This window comes from Sminthopsis crassicaudata, chromosome 3 (assembly GCF_048593235.1).
Source record: "Sminthopsis crassicaudata isolate SCR6 chromosome 3, ASM4859323v1, whole genome shotgun sequence".
NCBI lineage: Eukaryota > Metazoa > Chordata > Mammalia > Dasyuromorphia > Dasyuridae > Sminthopsis > Sminthopsis crassicaudata.
The window spans coordinates 643010882-643023118 of record NC_133619.1 but is presented as its reverse complement, the minus strand read 5'-3'; positions in this window follow the sequence as shown (position 1 = coordinate 643023118).

The window sequence follows — 12237 nt, the reverse complement described above, 5'->3', positions numbered from 1 at the left end:
TTTTATAATATTATCCCTTGTATTCATTTTTCTAAATTGCCCCCCCTCCCTCTATTCCCTCCCCCCGACGACAGGCAATACCATACATTTTACATGTGTTACAATATAGTCTAAGTACAATACATGTGTGTGAATATCATTTTCTTGCAACCTGTCATTTTAAAGGACTCACTTTGAAAGCCTGTTAAGTGACTCCCAACTACTTTTCCAAAACTAAGTTAATACCTGTACTTAGAGTGCCAGCTGGTGGCCAGAACTCAGCAAGTCCTGAGTGCATATATTACCTCAGAAACTTACTAGCTATGTGACCCTGGGCAAATCAGTTTGCCTCAGTCTGCCTCAGATAGCCCATCTGTATCTATACATATAGATAGATAGAATATATATTAAATGACTCTGATATCTCTCTTACTTCAGAAGGTCTATGATTTTGTGAAGGAAATATTCATAATACCTCTCCCTTCCCTTTATTCTATTCAGGAACCCAGGGATGATAGATATCCGTAGCCACTTGGACAAAATATGTACCTTACTGGACAGAGAAATGCTGACCCACATCCTTGGGAAGAATAAACTATGTTTGGGATGGTAAACAAGACTGGAAAAAAATATCCAGAATTTCTGTGGGCAGTACAGAAAACTTCAAAGACTTTCTTTGCCTCCAAATTTCTAGCTCCTGGTCAAAAGTTCTTTTACTTCTGTGAACGCATACCTTTGAAAAGTGTTTTCTTTCTCTTCTCCTTCATAAGTTGCTTTTCCCTTTTATCATTTTAGCCAGACTGATGGGTATAAAATGATATCTTGAGGTTGTACACATTCTTTATGGCCCAAGAATCTCAGCCTTATCCTTCCAGGCACATCTACAATGGACCTTACCCATGAGTGATTTTTTTTTCTTCTCTTTCATTCATGTTTTCATGTAATTCCAGTCACTAGAATATGTTTCACAAAGTTTCATCCTCTGGCCCATCCCAAGCCACGATTGAGAGCAAAATGAAATTAGGTATTAAGGTCTCATAACTCTGACCACAGTGCAGTTTTGGGAAGCCTAGCCTTTGCACTGTCCCTGTCCCCTACAGCAGGACTCTATGTGGTGTTAAGGAACTGGAAATTGCAGAGATATCCATCAGTTCAAGAATGGCTGAACAAATTGTAGTATAGGATTATGATGGAATACTACAGGGCTATGAGAAATGAGGTACCCTAAGGCGTAGGGAAGGGCTGTGTGCCCCTATGTCTTTTTATATCTGTCTCTTAGCTTTCCTCCATTCCTGCAAGAGTGACCTTAAATACCACCTTTTCCAGGAGGCCTTCCCTGAAACAGCCAATTGCTAATGTCTTCAGATTTGAGACATCCTTTCATTTATTCTCTAAGCCTCTTACATGAAGTGAGTCACTTATACTTTGCATTTCACCTTATATTGTGAGATCCTAAGTGGAAGAGATTGTGTTTTTTAATTTTCTTTGGATGTCTGTTATTCATCCCAGCTCTTGGCATCCAGAAGGAGCTCAATAAATGCTTATAGAATGACTGCATGCTTTCTCTATGGCATGTGGCCAGTCAACTATTCAGACAAATTTGAGCTTCATATCAGGAAGTTTTCTTGAAAAGTAGCATTATCCCAAGGAAAGCAGGGCAAGTTTTTTCACTGGTTTATTCCACTATAGAATAGATTGATGATTGAAATCTCTCCTACTTATGAAGGTGTGGGATTATGTGATAGAAATATTCATAAGACCTCTCTCTCACTTTTAGTCTATGCAGGAACCCAGGGATGATAAATATCCTTAGTGACTTACATCAAATGTGTACCTTACTGGACAAAGAAATGCAGACCTACATCCTTGGGAAGACTGACCTATGTTTGGGATTATAGGAAAACCTGGAAAAGTGGTTTTCAGAATTTGGGGGAGGGGAGTACCAGAGATTTCAGAGACCTTCTTTGACTCCAGCTTTCTGGCTCCTGTTCAAAGGTTCTTTTACTTCTATAAATACCACCTTTATGAAGTTATTTTTTCCCTGAGGGTATTTAAATATATTAGAAATAAAGTGACTATTTTTTAAACCCTTAAGTTCTGAGTTATGCAACACACCAGATCTGAAAAGAACACACTAAACTAACCCATGCCAATCACCTTGACTTTGGTCTTACCACATTGATGACCCTGAAGGACAGAGTGAGGCTGATGACTTTGTCTAACTCAGCCTCACATAAAGACAATTGATGCAGGAATTAAAAGAGACCATCCTTACTGTTTTATCATTTTTACCTAAATCAGAGTCCCATGGACACAAGCAAATGATAAATCAGCAGGGGCAGATACACCGGGAGCTGTAATCACAACTCACCAGAGACTCAGGCTGTAGAGCTGTCTTCTCCCTGGATTGAATCAGAAGTGCGCCTTGACAGCCCCCAGTTCTCTGAGCAAGCTTTTTGTTAAAGGACCACACTATGTGCCTCCTGGAATGAGAAATGGACTAAAGTGCCCTAAATAATTGTATAGGAATAATGTTGGTGATGAGAGGATGAGATGTGCAAGTCTTCAGTAATAAGTGATCGTTGCTGTTTCTGACTGTAGCCCTCTCAAGAAGGGTATTATGAATATTTCCTTCACAGAATCACAGACCTTCTGAAGTAAGAGAGATATCAGAGTCATTCAATATGGTGAGATAATATACACTGATGAGGGTGTTTGGGTGCTTTCCTGCAATGGAGATCACATTTTAATGTACCTGTTGTCACTCCTTCAGTAGGCATAGAAATTTATTGAGTAGATTAGTCAATTAGGTAACTAGATTTCAAAATCTCCTCCTGCTTCATACCTCTCCTCACCACCATGGCCAATCCAGAAAAATATGGATCCCATTCCAACTCTAGTACGCTGACTTTCATTTGTTCACCTTGGTTAACTCTGGGCTATTTGAATGTGACACCTGCTGATTTCTTTCACAAGAGATGTTCATCTTTTAGAACTACTGAGTTTTGCGTTGTGCACATGTTCCCTCCATCAGTTGTAAGTGGAATCATCTTTGCAAAAGTATTTGTACATTTTTTAAACATGCAGAGTGGGTTTCATGCCTGCTTCAAGCCTCAATAAGCAGAGGGTCTTCTCCTTTTCCATCTCTCTCCAATGGGCAAGGCAGATACAGCTCATTGGCACCCATTGGATTCCTGCTCTCTTTGCAGACACACAAGCAAACCTTCTGCCCCAAGCAGTTATTCTGTCTGGTCCCTCCCATTCACTGCTCTCCAGATATCGCCACATCACTTGGCAATTATCTAAAGATATTGGAGCTGCTTGTACTGGACACTGGCCTTCCAGCACTTTATGAAACTTGTCTGCCAGAGCCAGTGCATCTTCATCAAAAATGTTTAAAAATTAACAATATAAAGGGCTAAGTTTAGAAGTTCTCTAGGATTATCTGTGCCTCCCCCTCTTTTTAGTTTTTGGAGAAGCATCTGGATGTCTCTGTTCCTCATCTCCACTATTGCCTGTCCTCAAGGATTGAAGGGTATGCCGGTGGTGTGTGAAATCTGATACTGTGCACAAAAGTGTGCAAAATGTTTACAAGTTGTTAGGATTACTAAGTGAGAACTCAGGTTGTCTGGACAGTGACAAGGTGAGAATTCAGGTTTTCTGGACAATTACAAGGTGAGAACTCAGGTTGACTTGATAGAGGGGGCAAGCTCATTGGCTGGGGTGGTTCTTCCCAGAAGCCCTTGCATTATTCCACGCCCATTCTCTGGGAGGATAAAAGAGACAGCATTGGGCCCAGAGAGCAGATCAGCCTGGAGAAGGATAAGAGCTGGAGGAGATTCAGAGCCAGGATTCAAGAAGAGGACTCTGCATTGCATCAGGCTTGACGGGGCTCTCTGCAGGAAGGGAAGTCACTTCTCTGGACAAGAGTTAACAGCAACTGCCTGGAGACAACGGTTCGCTACAGGAAGAAGAATCTGTCGGAGAGATTTGAGTAGAAGACACAGCAGATCTCTTCCCAGAGAGTGATCCGGCAGCTTCTGGAGATGACAGCTCACTACAATTGGCACCCAACGTGGGGCAAGGACTTTTGCTTATCCTGACAAGAGGAGCTAGACCAGACCTTCGCAATTTGGCGCCCGAACAGGGACAGACACGGTCCTGATTCCAGTGGAAAAGCTTCCGATCTAGATCTCAGTCTCTCTGACCCAGAACCGTGAGTAACGAGGAAACTTTGTTAAAGATTAAGTGAGCGTGCTAATAGATAAATAAGGAACTTAACTTGTTAAGGGCTAAACCAGGAATCTCTTATAGCTGAAATGGGGCAGATGTTAGCTATATTCAATCCCTGGACCTCAGCCGACTCAACCCCAACCCCAGAAGCAACCTCAGCTCCACCCCCATTCAGGAGTGGTACTATAGAGAGTATAATCAAGATAATTGAGGAGCAGAGTTTACTTGTAACCTGGGTACAGATTGCTAAACTCTTGGCATTAAGACGCACATCCCCTTGGTTCTTAGAGGAAGAAAAGATAGATGTAGATAAATGGAAGCTAGTGGGATATGAAATGAAAGAATTTCGAGCAAAAAATGGGCCTCGTTCAATTTCTGCAGAAGTATTTTATATCTACAACATAGTTCAATTAGCCTTAAACCATCAAGCAAGTTGTAGGAGAAGGAAAAGTTCTAAAAATGAACAGAGGAGGAAGTGTGAGGAAAAAAGGAAAGATCAAGATCTTTCCCTAGAGCAAGAGGATTTAAATGAGGAATTATGGTATGATTCTCTTGAAGACGCTTCAACCCTGCCTAGAGAACAGATTATTGACAGGCCCACATCAACCCCACCTTCAGAGATGGAGGAAGAAAGAGGGGAAGAGGCAGAAACACAAACAGAATTGCCTATGAAGAAGCCTAAGCCTATGACAAGATTAGAAAAAGCATTGGTTAAAGCTAAGAGAGAAGGACAGGATATAAGTGATTTTATACATGCATATCCTGTGATTGAAGAGATTGACTCTGTAGGTAAAAAAAGGAGAAGATATGCACCTTTAGATTTGAATAAAATTAAGGATTTGAAAAAAGGTTGTACCCTTTATGGGGCTACATCAGCTTATGTCAAAATGTTACTAGATGGTTTGTCTTATGAAGTCCTAACCCCGAATGATTGGAAATCCATAGCAAGGACATGTCTGGAACCTGGAGAAAATTTATTATGGCTTGCGGAATTTCATGAATTATGTAAAATTCAAGTCAGATGCAATTTGGAAATAGGAGTTAACACACAATTCACTTTTGAGCACTTAGCTGGTGAAGGTCAGTATGGAGAGAATTCGGAACAGATTAATTATACCATGACAATATATGAACAAATTGCTAAGGCTGCAATAAAAGTTTGGGGTGTCCTTCCTGGACAGAAAGATCGTGGAGAGGCTTTCACTAAAATACAGCAAGGTTCCAATGAACCTTTTGCAGATTTTGTGGGACGTTTGCAAACTGCTGTCAAAAGAACTATTGGAGAAAATACAGCTACAGAAATAATTACCAGACATCTGGCTAAGGAAAATGCCAACGAGATTTGCAAAAGAATTATATGGGGATTAGACAAAGATGCTCCTTTAGAGGAGATCATAAGACACTGTGCTACAGTGGGAACAAATGCTTTTTACACCCGGACAATGATGAATGTGGAAAGGCAGGGTCCCTCCTGGCAAGGGACTTCTAGAGAAACTCGGCGATGTTTTCAATGTGGAAAAATTGGGCATCTAAGAGCTCAGTGTAGATATGGAGATACAGTGAGAAGACAGGGTGAGAGAAGACCTAAAACTCCATGTCCAAAATGTCACAAGGGCCTCCATTGGGCCTCCAAATGTAGATTGACCCAGGGAAATGACAGGTGGGGCCCAGCTTCAGCCCCCCAAGTGGGGCATGATGGCAGCCGAGGTTACATCCAGAGAATTTTAAGACAAGATCAATCAGCCAAAAGGCAATCAGATGGAAGAAAGGGATTGAAATTAGGAAAAATAGAGTTGTGTGCAGTAGAGACTACCGAGATACTCCCTGGAGAAGTGAAATCTGTTCCTGTTGAGCCTATGGATCCTTTGCCTCCAGGCACAGTAGGCTTGAGCATTTCACCTTCAGAGAGTGCCTACAAAACAGTGTCCATCCATACACTGATGTGGGAGACTGGAGAACGTGTATCTAATATCCCAGTCACTAACACAGGCAGACAACGTGTGATTTATCAACCAGGAGAAGTAGTAGCATCAGGCTTATTGTTACGGACCCCTAATAAGCAACCTAGTGATAGTCGCCTAGATTTTGACTCCAATGAACAAAATCCAGGAATATATTGGACAGCAGCTGTGACAGCTGACCAACCTATGCTTACTATTTATATAAACAGAATACCATTTGAAGGATTGGTAGACACGGGTGCAGATCGTACAGTTATTAGAGGTGCCAATTGGCCCGGTCACTGGCCAAAGATTAAAGCAGACACCTATATGTCTGGGGTGGGAGGATCAATAGCAGCAGAAGTTAGTGCTAGGCCTTTGAGATGGGTATTTGAAGGAGAAACAGGAGCTTTTACTCCTTTTGTGGTTGAAAAAATCCCCATCAATCTGTGGGGAAGAGACATTTTACAGCAGATAGGATTACAAATAAGCACTTCGGCTTTTTAGGCAGGGCTGCTGTTGAAGGCCTACCTGCACTTTCACCAGTTCCTATTCAGTGGAAGACTGATTCACCAGTGTGGGTAGAACAGTGGCCCTTAAGAAGTGACAAAATTCAGGCCTTATTAGACATAGTGCAAGAACAACTTGACCAAGGACACTTGCGGCCTTCTCTAAGTCCTTGGAATTCCCCAGTATTTGTGGTGAAAAAGAAATCTGGAAAATGGAGGATGATAACTGATCTAAGAAGAGTAAATGAACAGATGGAAACTATGGGAACTCTTCAGCCTGGACTTCCATCTCCTACTCAGTTGCCAAGAGAATGGCCTCTATGGGTTATAGACATTAAGGATTGTTTCTATTCTATTCCTCTAGATAAGGAGGATATGAAAAGATTTGCTTTTTCAGTGCCTAGTGTTAATTTGGCCGAGCCTTATAAAAGATATGAATGGACAGTTTTGCCACAGGGAATGAAAAACAGCCCTACTATGTGCCAAATGTATGTTGCAGCTGCTCTTGCTCCAGTAAGAAAAGCCTTTCCAAAAGTAATATTGTTACATTATATGGATGATATTTTGGGATGTGCACCTGAGGAACAAATGTTAGAGGCATGTCTACAAAGGACCATGGAAACATTAAAGTACTACAAACTGCATATAGCTACAGAAAAAATTCAAAGACATGCTCCTTTTCAATATTTAGGATATGAAGTATATCCTAAGACACTCACAGTACAAAAGCTTTCTTTAAGAACAGAGAAGTTGAACACCTTAAATGACTTTCAAAAATTAATAGGAGATATCCAATGGATGCGTCCAGTGTTAGGCTTAACTACCAATCAACTACAACCTCTATATGACATTTTAAGGGGAGACAGTGCTTTAAATTCACCACGCCAGCTTACAAAAGAAGCACAAAAGGCTTTGAGAGAAGTTGAACTGGCTTTATCCAATGTGGTTGAAAGAGTCACTCAAAAACCCTTGGAAATATCAGTTTTTGCTACAAAAGAGGCACCCACAGCAGTCCTTCATCAAGGAGACAGAGTGATTGAGTGGGTGAACCTCCCAGCACAACCAGAACAAAGCCTTACACCTTACCCAGTCCTTGTGGCTAGGATTTTATTAAAGGCTATTAAGAGAGTAACACAATTATCTGGAATAAGTCCTGAAAAAATATACACATTCTATACTAACGCACAAATTAATGTATGCTGTGAGACCATCCCAGAATGGCAAATTTTATTGGCCACCGCTCCAAATTTTGCACATGGATCTCCATTAAAGATTACCCGGCTACTACATAATTGGCGATGGATTTTTGAAGAAAAGGTTTCTAAGGTTCCTCTTAAAGGACCAACAATCTTTACAGATGCCTCCAAAGAAAATATTTGTGCCATATACTCTCATGATTTAACCATAAAGAGAGTAATCAGGACTCCTTTTCAATCCACTCAACAGAATGAATTATTTGCTATCATGCTAGCTCTTAATTATTACCCAGGAGACGTAAATATAATTACTGATTCAGCCTATTCAGTAGGTGTAGTACAAAGAATTGCCACAGCCCAAATAAAATTTGCAGCCTCTAATATTTATCAGCTCTTTAAGGAACTTCAAGAGCAAGTGAGAAAACATCCAGGCAAGATTTATATCTTGCATGTCCACTCACATAGTGGACTTCCAGGTCCCATTTTTGATGGAAATTCAAAGGCAGATAGCCTTCTAACCATGTTAGTACCATGTTAGTAACCATGTAGCGAGCTGTCGTCTCCAGAAGCTGCCGGATCACTCTCTGGGAAGAGATCTGCTGTGTCTTCTACTCAAATCTCTCCGACAGATTCTTCTTCCTGTAGCGAACCGTTGTCTCCAGGCAGTTGCTGTTAACTCTTGTCCAGAGAAGTGACTTCCCTTCCTGCAGAGAGCCCCGTCAAGCCTGATGCAATGCAGAGTCCTCTTCTTGAATCCTGGCTCTGAATCTCCTCCAGCTCTTATCCTTCTCCAGGCTGATCTGCTCTCTGGGCCCAATGCTGTCTCTTTTATCCTCCCAGAGAATGGGCGTGGAATAATGCAAGGGCTTCTGGGAAGAACCACCCCAGCCAATGAGCTTGCCCCCTCTATCAAGTCAACCTGAGTTCTCACCTTGTAATTGTCCAGAAAACCTGAATTCTCACCTTGTCACTGTCCAGACAACCTGAGTTCTCACTTAGTAATCCTAACAACAAGTAAAGGCAGAAGAGCAGCTAGATGGCACAGTGGATAGAGCTTCAACCCTGAATTCTGGAGGACCTGAGTTCAAATGTGGTCACAGACACTTAATGCTTCCCAGATGTGTGATCCTGGGCAAGTCACTTAACCTCAATTGCCTAAGCAAAAAAACCCAAAAAACAAAAAACCAATATGCAGGTCCTTTGTCTGTTTTTATTGCTTGGGGCACACCCATGATTGCAAAAGCTTGTATAAGGAATTCAGTGGCCACTCTGGCTGTCTCTTGCTGCTGGTATTGCAAAAGTGAATCCTGAAAAGGTGTCTACCACAAGGTGGATAAAAGACAGATGACCAAAAGATTTATAATGGGTCACATCCATTTGCCAAATTTCACTGGGTGTCAAACCACGAGGGTTCTTCCCTGGAGGGAGAGTAGAATCATGGAAAGGAAGGCAAGCTGGACAGGCTTTTACTATGCTCCTGGCTTCCTCTTTTGTTATCCCAAATTGCAAACATAAAGCTCCAGCAGCCTCATGACATTTAGAATGAGTTTCTTGGGAAGCCTGAAATAAAGACATATTGGCTAACATGGTGAGAAGACAAGCTGCTTTTTGTTTCCAAGAAAAATAGTTCCTAGAATAGCAGTATGAGAGTGAACATGGAAGAGGTAATACTTACCTGGATGCTTTCTCACTTGCTCTTGAAGTTCCTTAGAGAGCTGACATATATTAGAGGCCACAAATTTTATTTGGGCTGGGGCAATTCTTTGCCCCACACCTACTGAATAGGCCAAATGAGATACATTTATATCTCCCTGATAATAAGTAAGAGCACATGATTGCATACAATTCATTCTGCTGAGTGGACTGAAAGGAAGTTCTGAACACTGGGAAATGAGTGTGGACTGCTTGCATTTTTGTTTTTTTCCCCAGGTTATTTTTACCTTTCTAAACCAGATTTTTCTTGTGCACCAAGAGAACTATATAACTATGTACACATATGTCATATTTAAGATATACTTTAACATGTTTAACATGCATGAGACTGCCTGCCATCTAGGGGAGGGGTGGAGGGAAAAAAGGAAAAAGTTGGAACAGAAGTGTTTGCAAGGGTCAATGCTGAAAATTACCCATGCATATGTTCTGTCAGTAAAAAGCTATAATAATAAAAAAGAAAGGAAGTTCTCACTACTCTTTTTATAGCTAAGTCAGGAGAATGTACAGCACAAATATTAAATTTAGACATATCTATACAGATGGTTGGTCCTTTAAAAAGAACCTTTGAAACATTTTCTTCAAAAATCCACGGCCAATTATAATAATAGCTGGATTATCTTTAAGGGGGATCCGTATGTAAAATTTGGAGCTGTGGCCCAAGAATATTTGCCACTCTGGGATGGTTTCATAGTGTACATTAATTTGTGCATTGGTATAGAAGGGATATATCTTGTCAGGTTTTATCTCAGATAAATGTATTATTCATTTAATGGCCTTTAATAAGATTCTATCCACAAGCACTGGGTAAGGAGTAAGGCTTTTGTCTGGTTGTATTTGAAGGGTCACCCACTTGATTACACTGTTTCCTTGATGAAAGACTGTAGGTGCCTCTTTTATAGGAAAAATGGGTATTTCCAAGGGTTTTTTGAGTGACGCTTTCAACCACACTTAATAAAGTCAATTCAACCTCTCTCTGTTCAATCCCTCTTGGGCTTCTTTTGTAAGCTGGTAGGGTCTGCCTAAAGTACCTCCCCTTAAAATGTCATACAGTGGTTGTAATTGATAAGGAGTTAGACCTAACACTGGACGCATCCATTGGATATCTCCTAGCAATTTCTGAAAGTCATTTAAGGTGTTCAATTTCTCTGTTCTTAAAGAAAGGTTTTGTATGTAAGTACCTGGGGATATACTTCATATCCTAAATATTGAAAAGGAACATGTCTTTGAAGTTTTTCTGGGGCTGTATACAATCGATAGTTCCTTAATGTTTCTATGGTCTTTTGTAGACATGCTTCTAAAATTTGCTCCTCAGGGGCACACTCCAAAGAATCATCCATGTAATGTAATAACATGACTTTTGTAAATGCTATTCATACTGGAGTAAGAGCAGCAGCCACATACATTAGACACATAGTAAGGCTAGTTTTCATTCCCTGTGGCAAAACTGTCCATTCAAATCTTTTATATGGCTCGGCTAAGTTAAAAGGCAAAACTTTTTATATTTTCTGTCTGGATCCTACCACCAGAGGCAGCTAGGGGTCTTACCATTACCAGTCTTCAGAATACTACTGGACAAGGCTAGTCATGTTCTTGAGAAGAAGAGTCAAGAGCCAGAGGAAAGAGAAGACAGCTTTATTGCCAACCAGTTACATGTTCAGGAAATTCTCCTCTGCCTCTCTCCCTGCCTCCTTTTTTATACCCTATAGTTCTTAGTGCCCCATATAAGCTGAAAGAACTAAAACCAAGTTACAGCTGGGGAGGGTCTCCTTAGATCTTTGTGCTCACTCCTGCACATTTATCATTGTCAAGGTATTCTCATGCATGACAGCAAACACTCTGAGATCCTCAGCAATGTTCAATAACCACAGTCTCAGTTTGATGGAAAACAGGTCCTGAGTACATGCACAATGAGTTCTGGAAGTACCACCAGCAGTCCTGCCTGTACCCATTCTTAGTCAATGCTGTTATCCATCAACCTGATAAGCTGACCCTGCACTAATTCAGCTTGGTATTTTCTCATTTTCCCAGGCTGTCTTAACAATTCTCCTTATCCAGAGGGATAGAATAGAAACAATCATTAATGTGTATAACCCAAAAAGGTCATTCCTTAGGCAACTGAATAGGAGATGGATGCCCAGACTGAAGAGTTCCCATAGCTTCCATCTGTTCATTCACTTTTCTTAATTCAATCAATATCCTCCATTTTCCAGATTTTTTTTTTATATATAGAGCAAAATACAAGGGGATTCCAAGGACTTAGAGAAGGTTGTAAATGTCCTTGGCCAGGTGGCTCCTGTCCTTTATCTAATAAGGCCTGAATTTTTCCCTTGGGTAAGGGCCACTGTTCTACCCACTGGTGTATCAATATTTTATTGGATGGAAATAGATGTAAGGGCTGGCAGACATTCATCAGCCACTCTGTCTAAAAAGCTGAAGTGCTCAATTGTAATCCCAACAAAATGTCTCTTCAGTTTTGTCTTGCTTCAAGACAGGAAGGCAAAACTGTGCTGGAGGTGCCCAGTGTGTCACTATCCCTCTGGCTCTCCTTCTCCCAAGCATGTAGGTGGAGTTGAGGGAGTTGTATCTGAAAGCAGAGGATACCCCAAGGGCACATGCTTTGGCTTAGGCAGAAGTGAAGGAAGGCTGAGAAACTGAGAAGCGCCCCGC